Source organism: Nycticebus coucang, chromosome 9 (genome assembly GCF_027406575.1).
Source record: "Nycticebus coucang isolate mNycCou1 chromosome 9, mNycCou1.pri, whole genome shotgun sequence".
In the NCBI taxonomy this organism is placed as follows: Eukaryota; Metazoa; Chordata; class Mammalia; order Primates; family Lorisidae; genus Nycticebus; species Nycticebus coucang.
This window is the reverse complement of record NC_069788.1, coordinates 135,740,164-135,760,579: the sequence shown is the minus strand read 5'-3', so window position 1 is coordinate 135,760,579 and position 20,416 is coordinate 135,740,164. Positions and strand designations below refer to the sequence as shown.

General features: G+C 41.0%; 1 long non-coding RNA gene across 1 annotated transcript; it reads left to right on the top strand.

Moving 5' to 3' along the window:
• The first annotated feature begins 10,599 nt into the window (after positions 1–10,599).
• On the top strand, positions 10,600–11,820 carry LOC128594493 (uncharacterized). The gene is made up of 3 exons (XR_008382577.1): positions 10,600–10,653; positions 10,735–10,877; positions 11,553–11,820. It is a non-coding gene; the product is annotated as an uncharacterized LOC128594493 (long non-coding RNA).
• Positions 11,821–20,416: the final 8,596 nt, after the last annotated feature.

The following is a 20,416-nucleotide window of genomic DNA, read 5'->3' as shown; positions in this document are numbered from 1 at the left end:
AAGTGGATCAGCAGCATTGAAATCCCCATCTGGCCACACAACAGGGTAAAATCACAAACATCATCCCCTGCCAACTGGTCCCTGAAAGGTGCTGTGGAAATGAAACCCTTCAATAGATTCCAGAGTCAGGATTATAGTTTATATAGCAGGCACTGAGGATGTGAACAGGAAGGTGACTCTCAGAGCTGGTGTAGCCACTGCCCCTCTCACTGAGGCCTGAGTCCAGGCTGCTCAGACAGTTGGTAGAACTTAAGTAAGAGAGACAGACTCTGGGAGCTCAGAGCCTTTGTGCATTGAATGACTTAAGCACTGGCCCAATGGGCCAAAGTAATCTTAACTGCTTATCTTCCCAGTTTGGTCAGTTGAACATACTGCTTAGGTTCTGTGCAACTGTCATGTGGGCAGTTGGTTTGGAATGTCCTGGGTTCTGAGTCAGTTGGGAGTCAAGGAGTTGAGGAGGTCACCTGACCACAGGGAAATCTCACCACAAGGCAGTTGACAGAGTCAAGTGTTGGGGAGATGGGTGCAAAATTGGTCCTGGTCCTTCGGCAGGGCTGCAGTTGAGGTAAAGACACTGCATTTGGGGTCAGGGATTGCAATGTCAATCCAGGAGTTGAGTCAGTATTTGGGCCACTCTCTGGGGCCAGCCACCTTCTGCAGAGCATCACCTATTTCCCAGCATCATCCTTGGGGGGAGGAGGATTTGGGGAAGGGAGTGAGCAGAGTCCTAGGTTTTGTGTCCAGGGAGTGTCCTAGTGGTCTCAGGTGTTCAGGGATCTCCAGGGTACCAAGCATATCCTCTGTCTCAGACCTATTATCAGTGTTGTGACTCTGGGACAGTCAGTCTCTTGTAAATTTCAGTGCTCTGAACCATAAAATGGAAGTCACAGCCCTTATTCTGCTCACCCTACATCATACAAGCTGGATTCTTTTCCATGAGCTGTAAAGTGTCCTAGCCTGTCCATGTGGCAAAGTAAGTCTTCATGCTCCCCCGTCCTGTCACTTTCCATGTCCCACCTCTGGAGTTCACCACTGCTGTGTCTAGCTTATTCATCTATAAATTGAACAATTAGTAAGTAGTACTTATAAAGCAGATGCCATTTTCTTGAAGCTTCACCTGCTCTATTGGAAGAGAGATTTTTTTTTTGGAGGTCTTTATCCTGACATGTCTGCTGAAGTCAGTTGTTAAATTATGTTCTCTGGAATATCCTCTTGACAATTTTAGGAATTCTGTAATAGTTGCAATGCAGTGTAAATTGTATCTGAGATGAAAATTTCTCAAGTAGAATGCATATTATTAGGTGAAATAGATAAAATTAAATTTAAATACAGGGTGTCCATAAAGTTCATGTGGAATTGTTGTCTGATGGGAGAGGGGAGGATGGAGACTTACTCTGCCACATGGAAAGGGCTAGGACGCTTTACACTCACGGAAAAATAGTTTAAAATTGTTGTCTATTTTGAATTGCACATGAACTTTATGGACACCTATAGGAGAGGGTCTCATTTTAAGAGGATTTTCTTAAATGATATTTTAAGGAATACTGAATAAAATGACCTGGTATATGTGGCATTACAGAAGTTTTGAGACACACAAAAATGAAGAAACATGTAATCTGCTCAGACTGAAACAAATGAAGCCCTCCCAGTGATACCAATAAGCCCAGAAAATTGAAACTTGCCCGGGTGAATCAGAAAAGACACTGTTGACTGTGTTTCTTGGCAGTGAAATAATGGACCATAACATGTCTGTCTCAAAACTTTTGTAGTGACCCATGTCCTTGTGGTTAATATTGGCAATATCTTAGAGTTAAATTGTTAGCTCATTTTTTTCTCCCCTTCCAATAAAGAAAATAATTTATTCTACATAAAATTTTACAGCAGTCGGCTTAGATATTTAATTTATATATACTTATATAGAGAGAGTAATACTAATGAAGTTAAATATACACAATGGATTTGTTCTAAAAGCCAAGAGAAAATTTATAAATATTGACCAGAAGCAATGTTCACGAGATTTATAAATATAGCTGATCCTTGAATAATGTGGGAATAGGAGCACCTACCCCATGTGTGGTCAAGCCTGAGTGATGATATGATCAGTCCATTAACACATGTTTTGTATGTTATATGCATTATATACAGTATTCTTACAATAAAGTAATCTGGAGAAGAAAGATGATATTTAAAAATCAAAAGGAATGTTACAGAAAGTCTGGCCCTTGTCCCTAAGACCACATCAGAAGAAAGAGCATAGTTTGAGGAGAAAAGAGAAGTTTATTAATTTGCTGGCAAATGAGGAAATTGTCAGACTCCTGACTTCAAAATACCAATGTCTCGCTGCTGGGCAGAAACAGGAGGTTTGACAGGGAATGGTTTGATTAATTCCTTTGTCAGCTAAGATAATCTCATAACCTCCCCTGAGCCATCTCTGAGATTACAAGAACAAGGACACTCTCCTGACCCTCCTGACCACTTGTCTGATGTAGGGATGCAGCTTTTAATTCCCAAAAACAGTGGGGGAGGTTTTAGAGAGACAAAACATTTTTACCCATTTTCAGGCCATTATTCCTGTTGTTGAGAGAGAAAATATATTTACTATTTCTTAAGTGGAAGTGGATCATCATACAAAGTCCTTATCTTTATCCTCTTTAAGTTGAGTAGGCTGAGGAGGAGGAATAGGAGGGCTTGGTCTTGCTGTCTCATAGGTAGCAGAGGGGAGAAAAACCTACACATCATGGACCCTGCCACTCAAACTCACAGTATTTCAAGGGTATGCAACCAGAAATTTCTGAAAACGCAATTCATTTTGAAAGTTTGGTTCAATGTTGAGTTAAAACATTTGACTCAAGGTTTATAGTAACCTCTGTATCATTAGTAAGAATCTTGTTTCTGCAGAAATTTAACCAAACTATAACCAGATTAAAGAGATGAAGCCAGGTGTGAACAGGGTGGGCAAAGACTCCTTCTACATAAAAACCCCATGTAGATCAATCTCACTTTAGAATTGAGCCACCTTTGGGAGGTGAGTCCAATCTTATTTTGTTTTTACTTCTTATATTTTTACAAAAATTCAATGTAGGAGGGCAAGGTCTCAGGAAGTGAATACATTATTAATGCAGCAGGAGCCGTCTGAGGCCAACTCAGTGCCAAGCACAGCAGGTGCACTTAGGGCCACTGGGTCCTCTGCTCCAGGACCTACAGGCAGGGTAGATTCCCCAACCCAGGCTAGAGATGTGACATGTTCTTTCTTTTCTCAATCAATTCACAGCTTGGGCTACTGTAGGCTATGATGAATTGAATTTTCCCCGATGACTTCATTCAACCTGGCAGCTGCTGCTGTAGGTTTGTGCCTCCAGCCAGGTTGGACCAGCGGTGGAGCTGAAGAAGCCCTGAGCCTAGATCAGTCATGTCCTGTAGAAATATAATGTGACCCACCTATATAATTACACATTTTCTAGTTGCCATAATAAATAAAGTAGAAAGAACCAAATTAAAATGATTTTAATTAAGGGCTGGGCACCATGGCTCGTGCCTGTACTCCTAGCATTCTGCGAGGCTGAGGCAGGTGGATCACCTGAGCTTAAGAGTTCAAGACTGGCCTGAATTAGAGTGAGACCCCATCTCTAAAAGTAGCCGGGTGTTGTGGAGGGCACCTATAGTCTCAGCTACTCAGGAAGCTGAGGCAAGAGAATCACTTGAGCCCAAGAGTCTGAGGTTGCTGTGAGCTATGACACCACAGCACTCTATTGGGGGCAATAAAGTAAGACTCTGTCTAAAACAAAAATGATTTTAATTGGTAAAATATTTTTTATCATTTGAACATGGATTTACATTGATGACACAAATATTCTTGTTTGTTTGTTTTTTTGTAGAGACAGTTTCACTTTTATCACCCACGGTAGAGTGCCATGGCGTCACACAGCTCACAGCAACCTCCAACTACTGGGCTTAGGCGATTCCCTTGCCTCAGCCTCCCGAGTAGCTGGGACTACAGATGCCCGCCACAATGCCTGGCTATTTTTTTGTTGTTGAAGTTTGGCCGGGCTGGGTGCTGTGTGCTGTGTGCTGTGAAAAGGTTGAAAAACACTGCTCTAGAGGCTAAGACAAGAGGATCAGCTGAGCCCAGGAATTTGATGTTGCAGTGAGCTATAGTAATGCCACTGTACTCTATCCAGGGCAACGGAGTGAGACTGTCTCAGAAAAATAATTTATGTCTTCAGAAAATATATCTTTTAGCCAGACATGGTGGTGCATACCTGTAGTTCCAGCTACTAAAGATGCTGAGGCAGGAGGCTTACTTGAGCCCAAGAATTTGAGGCTACAGTGAGCTATGATCATACCGCTATACTCTACCCCAGGTGACAGATTGAAACCCTATCTCTAATAAAAAATTATAGATACCTGGCTCAGCACCTGTAGCTCAAGCGGCTAGGACACCAGCCACATACAGGAGAGCTGGGGGGTGGGGGTGGGTGGGAGGGGGTTCGAATCCAGCCCAGGCTCGCCAAGCAACAATGACAACTATAACCAAAAGATAGCCAGGCATTGTGGTGGGCACCTGTAGTCCCAGCTACTTGGGAGGCTGAGGCAAGAGTTTGAGGTTGCAACAAAACTTAAGCCAAAGAGTTTGAGGATGCTGTGAGCTGTGATGCCACAGTACTCTACCCAGGGTGACACCTTTTGTTTTGTCTCAAAAAAGAAAAGAAAAGATAGATAAATAAAAGTTATCTCACTGGGTAGGTAAGACTTAAAAGGAATGAATAAAGATTTGGAGATACTGGTCATTATGATGGATAATCATGATTGTTTTCTTCCAAAACAGATTTATTCTCATAGACGAGCAGGAAGGACAGATGTAGAATCAGGTTCAGTCCCAAGGAGGTAAATACTGGTCTGGCGATTTAAATTAGAATTTTAGAACTAGAGAACTTAGAACTCATCTATTTCAATCCTTTCATTTTATTTTTTTTTATTTTTATTTTTTATTAAATCATAACTGTATACAATGATATGATTATGGGGCATCATACACTCACTTCATAAACCATTTGACACATTTTTATCACAGTGGTTAACATAACCTTTCCGGCGTTATCTCAGTTACTGTGCCAAAACATTTACATTCTACATTTACCAAGTTTCGCAAATACCCCTGTAAGATGCACCACAGGTGTGATCCCACCGATTCCCCTCCCTCTACCCACCCCCCCCTTTCCCACTTCCCCCTATTGTTAAGTTGTAGCTGGGTTATAGCTTTCATGTGAGAGTCCCAAATTAGTTTCATAGTAGGGCTGTGTACATTGGGTATTTTTTCTTCCATTCTTGGGATACTTTACTAAGAAGGATATGTTCCAGCTCCATCCATGTAAACATGAAAGAGGTAAAGTCTCCATCTTTCTTTAAGGCTGCATAGTATTCCATGGTATACATATACCACAGTTTATTAATCCATTCGTGGATCGATGGGCACTTGGGCTTTTTCCATGACTTAGCAATTATGAATTGGGCTGCAATAAACATTCTGGTACAAATATCTTTGTTATGTTGTGATTTTTGGTCTTCTGGGTATATGCCCAGCAGAGGAATTACAGGATTGAATGGCAGATCTATTTTTAGATCTCTGAGTGTTCTCCATATATCTTTCCAAAAAGGAATGTATTAATTTGCATTCCCACCAGCAGTGCAGAAGTGTTCCCTTTTCTACGCATCCACGCCAACATCTCTGGTCTTGAGATTTTGTGATATAGGCTGGTCTCATTGGAGTTAGATGATATCTCAAAGTAGTTTTGATTTGCATTTCTCTGATGATTAAAGATGATGAGCATTTTTTGATATGTCTGAAGGCCGTGCGCCTGTCTTCTTCAGAGAAGTTTCTCGTCAAATCCCTTGCCCAGCCTGCGATGGGATCCCTTGTTTTTTTCTTGCTGATGCGTTTGAGTTCTCTGTGGATTCTGGTTATTAAACCTTTGTCAGAGTTATACCCTGCAAATATCTTCTCCCATTCTGAGGGCTGTCTGCTTGCTCTGCTTACTGTGTTCTTAACTGTGCAGAAGCTTTTTAGTTTGATCAAGTCCCAGTAGTGTATTTTTGAAGCTGCTTCAATTGCCCGGGGTGTTCTCCTCATGAAATACTCACCCAGACCAATTTCTTCAAGGGTTTTCCCTGCATTCTCCTCTAGTATTTTTATAGTTTCATGTCTTAAGTTTAAATCTTTAATCCAGTGAGAGTCTATCTTAGTTAATGGTGAAAGGTGTGGGTCCAATTTCAGTCTTCTGCAGGTTGCCAGCCAGTTCACCCAGCACCATTTGTTAAATAGGGAATCTTTTCCCCACTGAATGTTTTTAATTGGCTTGTCAAAAATCAAATAGCGGTAAGTAGCTGGATTCATCTCTTGGTTCTCTATTCTATTCCAGATATCTACTTCTCTGTTTTTGTGCCAATACCATGCTGTTTTGATCACTATCGATTTGTAGTAAAGTCTGAGGTCTGGTAGTGTGATTCCTCCTGTTTTGTTTTTATTTCTGAGTAATGTCTTGGCTATTCGAGGTTTTTTCTGATTCCATATAAAGCGAAGTAATGTTTTTTCAAGATCTTTAAAATATGACAGTGGAGCTTTAATAGGGAGTGCGTTGAAAGTATATATTGCTTTGGGTAGTATGGACATTTTGATAATGTTGATTCTTCCTAGCCATGAGCATGGTATGTTTTTCCATTTGTTAACATTTTCAGCTATTTCTTTTCTTAGAGTTTCATAGTTCTCTTTATAGAGATCTTTCACGTCTTTTGTTAGGTAAATTCCCAAATATTTCATCTTCTTTGGCACTACTGTGAATGGGATAGAGTCCTTAACTGCTTTTTCAATTTGACTGTTGTTGGTGTATATAAAGGCTACCGATTTATGAATGTTGATTTTGTAACCTGAGACGCTGCTGTATTCCTTGATCACTTCTAGGAGTTTTGTAGTAGAGTCCCTAGTGTTTTCCAGATACACAATCATATCATCTGCGAAGAGCGAGAGTTTGATCTCTTCTGACCCTATATGGATACCCTTGATCGCCTTTTCTTCCCTAATTGCGGTGGCTAAAACTTCCATTACAATGTTGAAAAGCAATGGAGACAGTGGTCAGCCTTGTCTGGTTCCTGATCTGAGTGGAAATGATTCCAATTTAACTCCATTCAATATGATATTGGCTGTGGGTTTGCTGTAGATAGCCTCTATCAGTTTAAGAAAAGTCCCTTCTAGAATAATTTTCTTGAGTGTTCTGATCATGAAGGGATGCTGGATATTATCAAAAGCTTTTTCTGCATCAATTGAGAGAATCATATGGTCTTTGTTTTTTAATTTGTTTATGTGCTGAATTACATGTATAGATTTACGTATATTGAACCAGCCTTGAGAGCCTGGGATAAAACCAACTTGGTCATGATGTATAATTTGTTTGATGTGTTGCTGGATTCTGTTTGTTAGGATCTTGTTGAATATTTTTGCATCTATATTCATTAGTGATATTGGTCTATAATTTTCTTTTCTTGTTGGGTCTTTTCCTGGTTTGGGGATCAGGGTGATATTTGCTTCATAGAACGTGTTGGGTAGTCTTCCTTCTTTTTCTACATTTTGGAACAGGTTGAGTAGTATAGGTACTAATTCCTCTTTAAAGGTTTGGTAGAATTCTGGCGTGAAACCATCTGGTCCCGGGCTTTTCTTTTTAGGGAGGTTTTGTATAGTTGATGCTATTTCTGAACTTGATATGGGTCTGTTCAACATTTCCACTTGATTCTGGTTAAGTCTTGGAAGGTGGCGTTCTTCCAAGTATCGGTCTATTTCCTTCAGGGTTTCATATTTCTGAGAATAAAGTTTCTTGTAATATTCATTAAGGATTTTTTGGATTTCTGATGAGTCTGTGGTTATTTCGTCTTTGTTGTTTCTGATTGATGATATTAGAGATTTTACTCTTTTTTTCCTGATTAGGTTGGCCAGAGGTTTATCTATTTTATTGACCTTTTCAAAAAACCAGCTTTTTGATTTATTGATCTGTTGTATTATTCTTTTGTTTTCAATTTCATTTAATTCTGCTCTAATTTTGGTTATTTCTTTTCTTCTACTGGGTTTGGGGTTGGAATGTTCTTCCTTTTCCAGTTGCGTGAGATGTCCCATTAAGTTGTTAACTTCCTCTCTTTCCGTTCTCTTGAGGAAGGCTTGCAGTGCTATAAATTTCCCTCTTAGAACTGCCTTTGCGGTGTCCCAGAGGTTCTGATAGTTTGTATCTTCATTGTCATTTTGTTCCAAAAAATTGGTGATTTCTTTCTTAATCTCATCTCTGACCCAGCTATCATTCAGCATAAGGTTATTTAACTTCCATGTTTTTGTATGGGTATGCAGATTCCTGTTGTTACTCAATTCAAGTTTTATTCCATGATGGTCCGAGAAGATGCATGGAATAATTTCTATTCCTTTAAATTTACTGAGGTTAGACTTGTGACCTAAAATGTGATCAATTTTGGAGTAAGTTCCGTGGGCTGATGAGAAATATGTGTATTCAGTTTTGTTGGGATGAAATGTTCTGTAGATGTCTGCTAAATCTAAATATTGGATGGTTAGGTTTAAATCTAAGATTTCTTTGCTCAGCTTCTTTCTGGAGGATCGATCCAACACTGCCAAGGGAGTGTTGAAATCTCCAACGATTATGAAGCTGGAGGAAATCAAGTTACTCATGTCTGTTAGAGTTTCTCTTATAAATTGAGGTGCATTCTGGTTGGGTGCATAGATATTAATAATTGAGATCTCGTCATATTGAGTATTACCCTTAACAAATATGAAGTGACCATTCTTGTCCTTCCTTACTTTTGATGGTTTAAAGCCTACTGTATCTGCAAATAAAATTGCAACACCTGCTTTTTTCTGATTACCATTTGCCTGAAATATGGATGACCATCCTTTCACCCTGAGTCTGTATTTGTCTTTTAAGTTGAGATGTGACTCTTGTATGCAACAAATATCTGGCTTGAGTTTTTGTATCCAGTCAGCTAACCTATGCCTCTTTAGAGGACAGTTTAAGCCATTCACATTGATGGAGAGTATTGATAAGTCTGGTGGAATTTTGGGTATCGAGTTTTTCAAAGGTCCAGTGGACATTTTTAATCCTTTCGCCAGTGTGGAAGTTGGAGTTTGATCCGAAGTTTCTGCGTGAGTTTACTTTTGTGGTATAGGATTGGGTTGGTCATTGTGGAGGATAGGTCTGAGAACATCCTGAAGAGCTGGTTTACTTATGGCAAATTTTTTCAACATATGAATGTCATTGAAGTATTTAATTTCTCCATCATAGATGAAACTCAGTTTAGCTGGATACAAGATCCTGGGTTGAAAGTTTTTTTGCTTTAGGAGATAATCCTTTCATTTTATACTGATGAAACTGCCAGAGGCAGGAAGAATACTTACCTGCCTTAGTGCTTTGCCTGGATCCAGCAAAATTAGCTCCCCAGACAAAGCTGAGTTGGACAGGAGTGGCAAGGACGAATCTGCTGCCACCAGTCCTTCAAGGGAAGGCAGGGGCGGGGGTTGGAGTTGTGCCTGTTCCTTCCGGTGGTGGGCATCAGGCCAGGCAGAGGCCTTTTTGGAGGCTCTGGGGAAGGGGCAAGGGAGCTAGTCTCCTTCAAGGCTCCTTCAAGAATATATGACTCCTTCCTCCAGAGTGGCAGGAAAACCTACCTTCTCATTCTACTTGCTTTGGGGTCTCCATTCTCTATTTATCCAAATGTCAGAGAATTTTAACTAGAAGAGACCTTAAATAATACTTTGCCTCTTCCTTTTATAATAAGAAAAAGGAGACAGAGAAAAGGAAATTACGTTGCTCCATGGTCCCAGTGCTAGTGTCAGAAAGAGGGTGGTCCCTTTCCAGCTGGGGACTTCTCCATTGATTATTCTCTACTTGGGCTGTGAGTCACATTTTATATCACAATTCAATACGCACATGCTGTGTAGACATGAGTAGATGTGGAAACAGTGCACTCTGATTTTTTTTCTATTCTGCTCATATTCTAAAAGGATATTTTGTCCTTTAAACTGATTTTACAACTAGTCAGTGACAGCCTGCAGTATGAAAATAAGTTTTGTAGCTGGACCCAGGCATTTGCTTGACGGGACTCGCCTGATAGGATAAAGCTTCTAGGAGAATAGAAGCACTTTATCCTTCACCCACCAGCAAACGCTATCTGTGGTACTAGGTTTGAAAGGGACTGATGTCAAATGCTTCTGGAGAGTGAAGTACTTCTGGCCTGTGTGTTTGTACAGTTTGTTCAATGTACAAGGGAACTTGGCCAATGGGGTAAGTGGGGCTGAAAATCCTCCCTGTACCTCCCACCAAGCCATGCGCAAAGGTCCCCCCAGTGACATTACGGGGCCCTCTTAAACAGACGTGGAGAGCTTCTGGAAGTCTCTCCATGAAATGATTTTCAGGATTCCAGGTCCATAATGATGTTGCCCACTGTGATTATGTGCCGAACCACAGATTTAGTCCCAATAAAATGAGAGGTGTACATCGTGGGAGACCTGGGAAATGGCAGGTATCATTAATTGTCTTGTGTGTGTGTTTTTTCCCAAGGGGCTTTTTTGAATTTCTGCATAGAAGATGCTCATCGCAGAGTGAAAGCCAGGTAAATTTGAGGAAGATTCAGTGCTGTGGCCAGAGAAAACAGGAGAAATGCAGAATTAATACCTACCTTTCTCTTTTCTAGGAGGGCTTTTTCTGGTTAAGGCGTCCACTTTGGCTGAGGGATATGTACAGACCTCTCAATGCCACACGCAAGAAAAACATGGCCCAGAAGCTTCACGACAAGGAGTCTTCTGATGAGGAAGAGATTTACAAGAAGGATGCAGGGTAAATGACTGGGAACAATTTAAAATCTCATCTACAGTGGCCAGGCACGGTGGCTCACGCCTGTAATCCTAGCCCTCTTGGAAGTTGAGGCAGGACGATTGCTTGAGCTCAGAGTTCAAAGCCATCCTGAGCTCTACTAAAAATAGAAAAATTAACCGAGTGTTGTGGCAGATGCCTGTAGTCCAAGCTACTTGGGAGGCTGAGGCAGAAGAATCATTTGGACCCCATAGTTTGAGGTTACTATGAGCTGCTCACAACATCTAGCCAGGCCAGACTCCATCTCAACAAAATATCTTATCTAAAATGAGGGGATAATGAGAAGTTTAATTGCTCCTTTTTTTTTATTTATTTTTATTAAACCATAGCTGTGTACATTAGTATGATCCTGGGCTCCATACACTTGGTTCATAGATCGTTTGACACATTTTCATCACATTAGTTAACATAGCTTTTGTAGCATTTTCTTAGTTATTTTGCTAAGACCTTTACATTCCACATTTACTAGGATTCACATATACCCTTGTAAGATGCACCGCAGACATAATCCCATTAATCCCCCTCCTTCCTCCGCCCTCCCACCTCCCTCCCCTCCCTGTCCCCTTTGACATGAAAGCTATAACCCAGTTAATTGCTCCTTTTAAGAGTAAAAGCCTTGCCATTGTCTTCCTATTCCAGCGAGCCCATATCAACAGCAACACCTGTGGATTCGGCTGCTGAAGGTGGTGAGGAAAATGAGACAGTGCCAGAGGGGGAGGACGAAGAGTGATCCAGCCTACCTAAGGCCGCCTGCAAACTGTATTTTCTAATGTTGGCATCTCAGCATTGCTTGTAAGATACTTATTTTTCACACACAAAAAATGTATACAATCTATTGTCAATTCCAGCCAGCTGGTAAGAAACTTAAACCCTTAATATATATGCCACTCCCTTGATTAAAGCAGCCTGCTGGGGGCTTAGCCAAGCAGACTTAGGGACTTCTAAGCTGTGAGTGTCCATTCTCTTGTAGGATGTCCTCAGGGTAGCCTTCATTTGCCTGCCTGGGTCTTAGCTCCCTTTCATAGATATGCAAAGTCACACCAGACCAGCCCCTCCGGTGCTATCCTCAGACATGCTGGTTTTCCTGCTGGGCCAACAACAGAATCAGACTCATTGCTGACATGTGCACTTGTCTTCCTTCCCCTCCTCCTGGTGCCTGCTCCACACTCAGGTTTCTCGCTCTCTTCTGCTCCATTTTCTGTCCTCCATTTCTCCTCCTGGATATAGGACTAAAGAATATCTTGGCATCTGGAGGAAAAGGAATAATTGCACCTGCCCAGAGGGCCCCCGTGCGGGGACAGCCCTGTCAGGGGAGGGCCCAGAGCAGACACAGACTTGCCAGAGGCCCCTCCAGCAGGGAGGGCCCAGATCCCCTCCCCAGCCCAGCTCCCTGCCTGGAACATCCAGGGCTGCTGGCCAAGGGTCACAGCTGCAGCCTGCGGAGTAGAAACCAGGGTGATGCCAAGAAAGAGGGGAGGAGCCTGGAGAGAGACTTAGAGAGAGTGAAGGCCCAAGGATCCACTGCCTGGATAAGACCTGACCTTCAGGATGCCCATCACGAAAGGAGGGAAAGAGAGACTGGGGAGAGCCTACACAGAGGGGCTTATGATTAAGAATCAGGAAGTAGGAAAAGACACAAAAGAGGTGATAAGTTACAGGCAGAATGCTGTTTCTCTGTCAGTGTCCTCAGAATCTGCAAAGTAACCTTCTGCATGTACAATTGCAATGGTGTGACAGGGTGGCCTTGGGAAAGGAGAAGGGAGAGATGGAGGGATGGGGTGAGAACTTGGGGCCCCATTTTCTGGCAGGAGAACACCTCGCCTTGGGCCCCATTCTGCCCTCATCTGCACACTTCTCTCCCAGGGCCTCCAAAGCCTCCCCTCTGCAATGAGCAGATGGATCTGGGATCTGCACGGGCCCCTTCCCACTCTCAAATGCTGCAACTGAGATGAGGCAGGAGTGGCTGCCTTGTCTTGTTCCTCCTAGAGGCAGCCACCGTCCCCTCGTCTCCCTGTGCAAGACATGGATGCCCCATCTTTTCTTCTCCTCTCACTATTGACTTCTCATTTCTGTCTCCTAGTTCCTATTCATTTCCTTTCTCCTTGTCAGTCACCAATGCTACTGTTCTCCAACACGGGGATATTGGAAAAATGACTCTGGATATAAGGCCACCCTGTCCAATCAGTCCATGGATGAATTATCTACTCCATGCAAACAGGCAAGCACCCTGCATGGTGCTGGGGTTGTGTTGAGTTCTGTAGAAGAGAAAGACAGCCAAATCCACGTGTCCAGTTACTGTCATGTGCCTGGGATGTTCTTAGGGACTCGGGAAATATTTAATCCTCACAACAACCCCATTAATTTTTCTAGCCTCTTAGAGAGGATGGATATAAAAGGAGAGGTAAAGCAACTTGTCCAAATTCACTGCAAGTGAGGCAACGGGGATTCCACAGCAGGTGGATTTGGGGCACACACATAAAGGGACCTTCCAAAGTTTGCCTGGAGCCGTAGAGGACTGCAAAGGGTTGGGAAGGCAGGGGGCCTGGGAGGCCTGAGCACAGGGAAGAGGCTGGGGCCTGACTAGAGGGTGGGGGAGCAGGGCAGCACTGTCTGGCTGGAGCAGTGCCTCTGAAAGGAGCCGGGTCATCTGTTGCTGTTGCCCAAGGGAACATTCCTGGGGTCTGGTTGATTCCAGGCAATGAGGCCAGTGGGACTGTGAGAGCCAATGAGGGCAGCAAGCCCAGCAGCCCGCCCAGCAGCCCTTCACACACAGCCTCGGAGTTCCTGTTGGCCTTAGAGGGTGACCAGGTGCATCTGGACGTGGAGCTCTTAAATGGAATCAAGTTAGGGTTTTATTCCTATTTCCAAGATTTTGGACATGGGAGAGGTGTGAATCTCTTGCAGAGAAATAAACTTCAGATAAGAAGGTACCTAGAAAGACAATGATGTATGACATATCATGGGTCCTAAATTTGTAGTCACTTGTACAACTAAGACTAAATGAGGGAAATATGAGAGGGTGTGACCCGGGGGATGGTCACTAGAGTGATTATCTCATCATAACTTATTAAGATGTTTTTGTGCTGTTCTGCAAATGCATTTTACTTTATATTTCAAAAAAATATTTTTAAGGACTACTGGAATAGATATCATTTGAGGGGACAAAGTTCAGGATTAAATGCAGAGTTTCTCTAAAAATGATTCTAAATACATACAATTCACAGACAAAATAGCTGGAGCAGCATTAGCTGACTTGGGGAGGACAAGTGGTGGGCTGGTCCCTGGCCAGGGGCCGTGTGTCTAATTCAAGCTTCCCAACCCTGTGTCAGCTGCAGCTCCGCTGAGGCCCAGGCTGAGCCCTGCACATCACGGCCTTGCCAGGTGTCGGTTCACCTGGAGTGTGCAGCACAGATGGGCCAGGGACCCCTGGGTGGCCCAGAGAGGGGGGATCGGTAGGGGCCTTTGGGGAGGGGGAAAGTGTGGGACTCAGCGGGCTCCTCGGGATGCAGGAAGATATTATAGGTATTAAAGATGCAAGTACATCAACTTCATAGTTGGCTATGAAGAAATCAGGAAACTTCCACCATCCTCTTTTTGTGTAACTTTCCAAAAAATGAATACCTATAGCAGCAGCTCTCCAAATTTGGCTCCTAAATCAGCAACAATTTGCTAGAAATATTATGTAAATGTTTGGGGCCCACCCCAGCCTACTGTATCAGAAGCTCTGAATGTGGGGACTCAGCAGTCTGTGTTTCCACAAGCTCTCTTGGTTATTCCCATGCCTCTCAAGTTTGAGAACCACTGACGTAAAGCATCTTCCTTAATGGTGTCTTGGTCACTTTAGTGGTTAGCAAAGGCACATGGGCTTGAGTCCATGACTACATTTTGGATGAATATGTTTGATTCTGAAGATTGGAACTTTAATTGTGTATTTCCCAGAACTAGTACAAATGACAAAATATCTCATTAAAACTCACAGTATACTTTAGGATATTATCTCAAAGTCAATTCATATTAGAATCCATGAGTTATTGTGAAGTGTTTTAACACATGACCTTTTAATTTATTGTCCCATCCAACTAGATAGATTAATCCAAGTTTAAAGTTTTTTTAAAAAGACAGGTGGAGGGCGGTGCCTGTGGCTCAGTGAGTAGGGCGCCAGCCCCATATGCCGAGGGTGGTGGGTTCAAACCCAGCCCTGGCCAAACTGCAACAAAAAAATAGCTGGGCATTGTGGCGGGCACCTGTAGTCCCAGCTGCTCGGGAGGCTGAGGCAAGAGAATCGCGTAAGCCCAAGAGTTAGAGGTTGCTGTGAGCCGTGTGACACCACGGCACTCTACCCGAGGGTGGTACAGTGAGACTCTGTCTCTACCAAAAAAAAAAAAAGACAGGTGGATACTGACAATGAGGATTCAGGTGTGGGGTGTGTTTATCTCGTGGGTTGTTTGCATTTGAAGTTAGAAAGAAAACTCTACCTACTACAGTGTATCAGAATTATAATGAAATATGACATAATGTCCATTGGCAAAATAGAAACACTCCGTTGTGAGAACTTTTTTATCAGGAAATAATTAATTTCTCAGTTATTTAAATAGCAAAATTAATGTAATAAATGCTTATTGCCAAGTTAACACCTATAGTCCCCTAGAACTTGTTATCAGGAGATATGATGTACACTGAATAGAAATCAGATTTCAGTGAAAATGATCAGCAACAGATATGTGCACATTAGTGTCAAGAGGCCTGTGTTACAGTCATTTGCCTTTCTGAAGTCTGTTCTTCATTCAGAACAGCTCCTTTCTCTTTCTGAAGTTCAGTTTCCTCATTGGTAACAGAATATTGGATTTAAAGAGCTCTGAAGGCTCTAAGAGATCTAATATTTTCTCTGGGCTGGAAATGCAAGAGATAGCTTGAGAACTTGAGGAAATACTTAAGGTAAAATCAAGTACTGAAAGCCTCAGATATGGATGGCCCTTTTCTGCTGACTATTGCAAGACTGGGTGCAGGCCCAGAAGGGATGGTGGCCTGAGAGAAGAAATATGGGGAGGTATCGATGTCACAGTGAAAGAGATGTTGCCTTCCTACAGTCCTAGGGCAGTGCAAATGTTAGGGTTACGTTCATAACTAAGAAACACAACTCCCTCCAGAATTCAGGAGGCCATCAAGATAAGTGAATGATCACCATCCACTCACTAAGTCTGCCCCTGCCAATGAAGATGTCTTCCACGTGCTGTTGACCTCCCTGTCTGTCCCTCATTGCTGTCTTTTCACAGTGTTTAGTCTCCAACCTGACTAATTAACCTTGAATCCTCACTTGTTTCCAACTAAGCTTGCTAGATCTTGCAGCAGCAAGCTCTAGCTCAGAGCTTGTCAACCTTTTTTATCTCACGGCACACTTGAAATAGAGTTTAACTTACATGGCACACTTCAATTATGTTGATCAAAACAAAAAAGAGTTAAAAAAAAAAAGAATATACTTACTATGCTTTGAACTTCTTTCAAAAATAAGTTAATTAATGATCTTTAAAAATGTTCATAGCGGGTCAACGCCTGTGGCTCAAAGGAGTAGGACGCCAGCCCCATGTGCCAGAGGTGGCGGGTTCAAACTCAGCCCTAGCCAAAAACTGCAAATAATAATAATAATAATAACAATAATAATAATAATAAAATAATATTTTATAGCGCACCTAAGAGTTTTCTCATAGCACAACAGTGTGCCCTAGAATATTAGGTTCCAAAGGTTTTACTCATTCTCCCACCTTGTATTAGAATAGAGGTTTTATTATTATCCAGGTATGGTAAATATGAGATGGTATGGTAAAGTCAACAGATAAAGATATGGCAGTCACTGAAAAGATGATTTCTTATCCTCATAGCTCCCATAGGAGGGGGCTTGCTATAGTATACAGGGCCATAAGGGAAGCACTGGTCAGTCAGAGGGAGTGAAAGAAAATATTTTCTTCTTCCAGGAAGAAGAAGCAAGTAAGGCAAGGTAAGCAGGTATAGGATTGAAGAGTTAAGAGTAATTTCAGCAGGCTCTAGGGCACATAGACTCTCCCCAGTTTTCTATGGATAGGACAGATGGATAGGGGCCGGGAACTGTGAGTCTGGTAGATAAGGGAGGTGTGGGGGCAGAGGCTCTGGACTGATTGGTTTGCACATGAAAAGCACAGTTGCAATCTCCCAAGCCCTGGCTAGCACTGGGAGGGACAGTCTCTCCAGTGATTGGTGATCTTCCACTAGGAGTATTGGTGTATTTTTCAAACATTATTTATCTGACTCAAGTTACTACTTAAATATGTGTTTTGGGTACTTCCTCCTAGAAAATTTCAGGTCATAGTAAGGCCTCAGTGAAGATAGTTAAGTAATATGTTGTCTTTTTGGCATAAGTTGCAAGCTCATGAGATGGCTGTGAAGAAATCAGAAGTTAGCAAGACCTCAGACATCAAAACATCAGAATAAAAAGACATGCTTAATATACATCTCCACTGGCCACTTCCCTCAGGCTACCCTCAACTGCCTGTAGTTGGTCCCAAAGTATCACAAAATCAAAAAAAGGGAGCCTATGCTAAGAGCAGTCAAAGTCACATACCCAAGGCAGCAGGATTTTACTTGACAGGGTCATATACCTTTGTGGGAGGCCCCAGTTTGAAACCTGTTGTCACTATTCAGTAGTCGCTGAGAATGTCATTTAACCAGTTGGAATCTCAGGTTTTTTTCCCCTAACCTGATCAATAGTGATGATAATATATACCAATTTTTTGTGATAACCTAAAAAAAAAATGTGTTTTAAGGCTACAAAGAGGTATATGTTAGTATCTATGGATATTTTAGCAGAATAAAAAATAGATCAACAAAGGTGAATACTGAAGTATTGGTGAAATAATATATCCAGGATTCTTTTTAAATGAGTGAAGAAAACAAACAAAAAAGTCAAGGGGATTGATGATACAACAATAAATAATATTGATAATTACTAAAGCTGGCTGATGGGTACAGGGAATTCATTATACAATTCTCCTTGTGTATATTCATGAGTATTTGAATAATACAAATTTTAAAATGAAGGCTGAAAAACAGAAGAAATCATTAGATACTAGCAATCACTAGAGAATTGCTGTTATATAAAAATACACACTGTATGGTTATTCTGTTTTACAATATTTATTTTTATGAACATGATTGAATAGCCCATCCTCTTTCTTAGACTCATGAGTTCCTAGGGTGATTTGATCTTTTCACTGGTTCCAAATATCTCCAGGCTAATACTTACTTAGATTAATCAAATTCAAAAATGTGTCAAATGGTCTATGAAGCAAGTGTATGATGCCCCATGATCATATCAATGTATACAGTTATGATTTAATAAAAAAAAAATGGAATTCCTAATGGTAAAACTGTAATCAACATGGTATGACTATTTTCTGGTGAGAAGTCCTATCCAATTAGAAAATTTATGATGAGAAGTCCTATCCAATTAGGAAATTTCCCCAATCAAAGGCCCTTCTCTCTCAAGAGGGTTTCACTGAATAACAGTGGCAGTTACTTAATTAGTGAGGTTAAAACATCTCTCAGAAACAAGGTCAAGATGACATTTCTATCTATGGCACGCTGATGAAAGAGACCTTCAAACACAGTGCTCAGAATCTTGGTCTAAGACTTACAGGGAGAAGAGAAAGGAATATATATTAATTCTGAAATCAATGGATTTTTCTTTAGGCATGTGCTAGCTATTGGCTTTATACAAGCATTTCCTTAAATTTGCATAAAATTAACAACTTTTTGCTTGAGAAAACTCTTTTTTCCAAATTCATTTTTCTTGTTTGAAGAAATAAGAATCCTTAAAGAAAAAAGATCCATGAATCATTAACTATAAGCCAATCAACAGAGAAAATTTAAAAAGAAGAGTTTATCTAAAAGTCATCTTTTCATAGTGTCTGTAAAGAAAAGGAAAGATATGGCAAGAAACTTTGAGTTGGTCCATGAAATAAAAAGATATGGATCAATATAAGAGAGCCTTTATTCAAACTGCTGCATGCAACCACAGAACAGTTGATAAGCAACATGTCTGCTATTTGTGTGATACCACACAAATACACTTGATGATATCAATTCATTCAAACTATAAATAGTTATTTCATTTTTTTCTTTCTCTTCCCATAAGAAAATACCAGTGACAAATCCCAAAATTTTTTGCTTTATCTAACCAAACCATTTTTAATTTCCCAAATGATTGAATTTGTGGTAGATTACATTTATGGATTTATATATATTGAACCAACCATGCATCCCTGGAATAAGGCCCGCCCGATCATCATGTAAAATCTTTTTAATGCGTAGCTATACTTGGAAAGAAGTAGGAGAATCCTCAAAGAGCTAAAGTGGACCTTCCATTTGACCCCACAATACCATTACTTGCTTCTACTCAGAAGGAAAAAAAATCATTTTACCATAAGGACATTTGCACTAGAATGTTCATCACAGTTCAATTCACAATTGCCAAGATATGGAATCAACCCAACTGCCCATCAATACATGAATGGATTAATAAACTGTGGTATATGTATACCATGGAATATTATTCAGCCATAAGAAAAGATGGAGACCACATCTTTTGTATTTACCTAGCTGGAGTTGAAAAACATTCTTCTTAGTAAAGTATCATAAGAATGGAAAAGCAAGTATCCAATGTATGCAATACTAATATGAAACCAATTAATAAACAACTATATTCCCACATGAGAGAAAAACACAAATAAATTCAAGTTGGGGGAAGAGGGAAGGATATAGAAGGGAAAAGGAAGGAGGAAGAGAGATTGGTAAGCTCTCACTATGGACACAAGGTAAGGGTATACACCACACTCCCGAGTGAAGGGCTTGGACTTTACCTAACAAATGCAAACAATGTAACCTAATATTTGTACCCTCATATTAATCTAAAATAAAAAATAGTAGACTTTCAACATCAATTTTCAAGCCCCTCATTTAACTTTATGTATTTTAATGTGGCCTACAATGAAATTAAAATGTCAGTCTAAAAACATTAAACTGCTCAAACTAATATAAGGATATCCCCAAAGTGTAAAATATAACAGGGCACATTATTAAACACATACCAAAACCAAGATGAGTTTGTCTTAAACAAAAGACCTCATTGCATCCTTTCTACACTTTGAAACTTCACTTTGGTACCAAGAATAAGCAAATAGTTCAGCCAAGAAGAAAAAATAAAAGCTGCACATTTATTGAGTATCTATATTGTTCAAGGTAAATAAGTATTGTTCATTTTCATTGGTAACAGGGAAGGAAATGGGGTTCAGGAGTTGTTATTATAAAGCCTACTCAAGCTTGAGCATCTGTAAGAGACAAAATTTCAACACTGGTGCTCTTTCCTCTTCCTTTTGTTACCTCTGAAGACTACTGAAATTTACATTACCAGCCAAATGTTTAGAATATCTGTTGCCTCCCTGCTACTTTAAAAAGAGTAACAAAGTCAAGTGAGA